Source organism: Solanum pennellii, chromosome 5 (assembly GCF_001406875.1).
Source record: "Solanum pennellii chromosome 5, SPENNV200".
In the NCBI taxonomy this organism is placed as follows: Eukaryota; Viridiplantae; Streptophyta; class Magnoliopsida; order Solanales; family Solanaceae; genus Solanum; species Solanum pennellii.
Window position 1 is genome coordinate 55,712,328 of NC_028641.1, and position 4,869 is coordinate 55,717,196.

Consider the following 4,869-nt stretch of genomic DNA (forward strand, 5'->3'; position numbering starts at 1 on the left):
CCTAGTGAACTGCTAAAACCGATGGAAATTGATATCTCTCACCCCAGAGTATCCACCCTCAAGGCCCTCTGCAGATAACAATGTCTTCTTGAGGATGGTCAGCAATTCATCAACTTCTAATTTGTTAAGTAGCCTAGGATAAGGGACCACTAGTGGCACTAGATCTATAGGGGGTGGTGGTGCTGGAACTGTGGCTGCTGCTAGGGTGGCTGTTGGAGCTCTAGAAAGGTCAGTACGAGACCTAGACAGATCCCATCCTGCTGGGACTATAGTTGGTGGTCGTAATCAATCTCTGATAATGTGGTTTAGGAGCCCTAACTATCTAAGTTGTGCTTCGGAGCTGCTTTTCTTTTCCCTTGCCTCCCGTTAGAGATTCTTGTCTTTCCTTTATAGGAGGGTTGGCTCCTCCTTCATTTGTAATAATGCCCCTTGCTCTTTTATGGGGTAGAATGTCGATGTTAGGCCTAGCCATATCTACAAAATATCAAAAAAAAATTAGAAATAATTCAAGCAAAACCATGGAAGAAAAAATTTATAGACATAATCGCCGAACCAGTTGGTGAGTTGCCAAATATTTTTGGTGAGCCAACTCGGGATCATGAAAGGATTGGATCACAAATTCACAATAAAAATTTGCATATAGGCATTGGACAAGGCATTTCGACGAATCGCCGACAAAATTCAGCGAGCAAGGACTAGCCCACCCAAAGTTATAGTGCTTTTAGGGTTTAGGGGCGCAGATAAAGGGCGATCAAGAAGGAATTTTTAAAAGTCGCCAAGGGCACTCGACGATCTCAGGATTATCGCTGAAATTTACAGAACAAACTAAATATTTAACTAGAAATTGAATGTGATATGGGGATTTTCGGTGAACTTCTGATTAGTTTGACGAACCACCCAGTCGTTTGGGGAGCTCTACCCAGCTCTCCAAGCTGCCAACGTGCCTACTTTCAACCCAACAATCCTAATTCAACCTTACAAACCTCGAAAACAAAATAAAAACATGTACTCATCTAATTAACAAAGACCCGATACACCCATGCCCCCCCCCCCGGATACTGAGACTTCTCCCAGTTTGGCCAAGTTTCTCCATTTCATGACTTTTGCCCTTAGAAATAACGTCAACGCTCCATCATTTGGAAAATTATGTCATTTGACACAAATGAAGGTTACTTAGACTGCACTAGATTAGACCCAACAACATGCAAGCATAACCCCCACCATTTTAATCAATTTTAAAGCACAAAAAAATTGGGAATTCAACAATATAAGCATAACGGGAATGATAATAAAATTAAAAGAGGCACACACATATACAAGTACGACTAAAGAGTCTTAACACACTTCACAAAGATGAAATAACTTGCAAATGAATCAAAATTACAATATAATAATTTGGGGTTCAGAGAACCAACCTTAGAAGCCGAATAAATACTTTGAAATGCTAGGCGGAAAAGAAATACAACTCCGAACACAAATTTGACGACTAAATATGATTAAAAAACACAAAAAAATATGCAAAATACTGTGCGGGTGTGAGTGTGGGAAGTTCAAAAGTGAGGGTAAGTGAAAGAGTTTGAAGGTTTATGTAACGACCCGAGAGTACCCCCTAGAAAAAGGGAGTACCCTTGGATAGGAACAAGGTGTAATTGACCCTTTGGGGTCTTATACAAGCCCTTTGACTATTGTTCATTACATAAGACATGAAAAATAGTGCAGAATTAAAACTTTTCGCAAATAATTTAATAAAGGAAACATCTTTCATAAAATACTAAGGAGGTCTCATCGTCACAAGCCAAACATAAAGACACAACATAATAACTTAGGAACACGGCCCTTGACATTAAAAGAAATACATAATAAGTCTTAAATAAAGAAACTAAGAAACATGACTATACCTCAAATATATGAGGATATACATAGTCTTGAGAGAGTAGATTACCAAGCTTCGCCTTCTAGACTTCTCCTTGCTTCCAAACCTATACTTATTAAGTATAGAAAAGTATGGGGTTAGCATAAACAATATACTAAGTATGGCATATGCAAAAAGGGACATTTTAGTATAAATACACTTTCATGCCAAATAAGTGAAACCTTCATGAATATAGGAGTAAAACAACATAAGAATCATCATTTAACATTTAGATAAGGATTTCCATAATTTTAACAAAAAGGACAATTTTACAGTAAACTCGCAAAATTACAGTGAATTCATTTTAATCCCAAAAAGTGAACCAATCTCCTTAGAAGTTTCCCTAAATAAGTGATCCTTAAGACCACAAACCATAGGATTACCTTGCTCGGATACAAGTCCAGACATTAATAATTAGAAAATAGATGAGCAATCATACATTAAGAACTTCACCTAGGTGCTCTACTCCAATGGGACTTATAAGTTACACTAAGTGCAATGTGAGAGTAGCATCCCATACTACCACTCCCACTTAGTGCCCCTTAAGGGTTCCTTTGGATCAAGCACACCACATTCCTATCATGACACCATGAAACCCCAAGTTCAAGCCAAGAGAAAGTGAAATCATTTTCGTAGGAGTTTCCCTAACAAAGATTATCCTAAGACTCTATCAAAATATAGCCCTAAAAAAGTCCAAATTATGGATTCATCAACACCCCAACTTAAACTTTTGCTTGTACTCAAGTAAAACTCAAGTTTAACAGTTAAAAAAAGGATGTCTCAAATAGTTTTACACAAGACTCAATCATGAAGGCATAGAACGACACTCAACTTACAAATGCAAAGATCAAATGTGCACTCAGAGACTCAAGTTGTTGCACACCATTAAGATTTTAAATTCAAGCACAACCAAATTGATAAAATGACCTCACATAAAGAATGATTTCATATTCACACACAATGATGCACAATTTAAAGTTCCAGAAATAATTTTGACACCCAAACCCAAAAAGATGAACACAATGCATGAATTAACCCACAGGTTTGCCTGTATTTTCCAATCAACCTTCGTTTTAACTCAATTATGATCAAAAAGGGCTTTTTAGGCTTATAATGGGTATGAGTGTGTAAGTATGGTCATTTAGGCTCAATGACTTAATTCCTTACAAGATGTGGTGCTCATAACACTTGATTTTTCCTTCCTTCCTCATTTTCTCTAGTGCTCATAAGTTATCCTTTATTTACTTTCCATGGATTGTTCGGAAGACCCCATTTCATATTGTATTTTCATAACTTTATTCCATGGCTTTCTGTATTTCATTCTTGCTTTCTCTTTTTCTGTTTTTTTTTTTATTTTTTGTATGGAGGGGTTTCATTTTTCTCAACACCATGGGTTAAGGGATACTATTCTTGAACTCTTTGAGTTGCTGTCTCTTTTCACCACACTCCAACTTAGGCTTTTGGACTAAGTTTGGCTATTCAATCAACCACAAATCAAGAGGATAATGGGTAGAGGATTAACAGAGGTCATGTTTTCAACATGTTTCATCCATAGAAAGGTGTAAGGCTTAAAAGATGTTAAGAAGAGGTTCGCACACTCACAAGGTAACCCACAAAAGAGGTATATGTTAAATTGCTTCACACTCTCTCAACGGGCCTAAGATCACATGCAAAATTCTAGGTGTCATAATGCATGGTTCACCATGATCTCATCACACAAAGTATTGACACTAAAGTCAAACTAGAATCTACACTTTTGCAAGTGTGCAACGTTCATCGGAAGACGCTAAATTTGATGATTGGCTAATCACAGTGAGATGCAAATAGTTCATATAATGTCTATGCAACATCATTTGGCCTTGTTGTAGCCTCACATTCATGTCGTTTGATTTCAAGCACTATTTAAGTCATCAGTATTGATCAATCAAAGGCTCAAATTTGTCTAAGAACATCCAAATTACATACAAGAGGAGGCGGAAAAGAAATATTTTGGAATGGAATTTCTTTTTGCAATTTAAAACAAAAGGAACCCAAAGCTAAAACATCAACAAAAAGCAATATAAAACCAATTTATGACAGAAAACCCAAATATATACACAAAACCACGAGTTATGGATAGCACACAAAAGTTGAGCCTCACCCCACCATATAAAAGTATTTGTCCTCAAATGCAAATCATATAAAAGCATCCAAAAAGTAAATCAAAATAAGAAAGATAGGGAACTGAAGAAAAGATCATGTCTATGTAGTATCTCCATCTGTTTGGGTTTCAATTCATGTGTCTGCCTGGTATAGGACAATAGCTGTTGAAGCTGCTTCAGAAGATTGAGTGGCAGCTAACTTACTGAAATTATCGAAGTTACGAGCCGCCAAAAGGATTCTATCACCATGAAGATTCCACATCTCTACGAGGGAATAGTGGGGGCCTCGTGCGTTCGTCCTCTTGGTGGAACATGACTTCTAGCCTGTTTTACCTATTTTTGGAGGATTAGTTGCCTTTGTATTCTTCCCAAAATTCTTCGCTTTGATTTTTCGGGATGACATGATTGTCCCAGCTACTTGTGGTCTGTCCATATCTACAAAAGCTTCAAAAATGAGTTAGAACATATCTAAATAAAAGTCTTGAAGTTTAGATGCACAAATTTTTTTTCCTACCAATTGGGAAATTGTGGAACTACTTAGATGATTCACCAAGTGCAGTGCACATAGGATAAAAGGGTCCTATAAAGGACGAAGAAGACTTCTTTTGGCAAGACACTGAATGCGCTTGGCGGCCTCAGACTTCTCATAGAAAAATACAAAGTCTAACAATTCATTTAACATGTAAATAAAGGAGAACCGCCAAGTGGTTCATGAGCTCGACCCAACTCGCCAATCATCCCAACATTCTCATTTTCAACCCAAATTGCTAAATTCTACCCCGTGACACTCGAAAACAAAATTAAAACATGCACAAA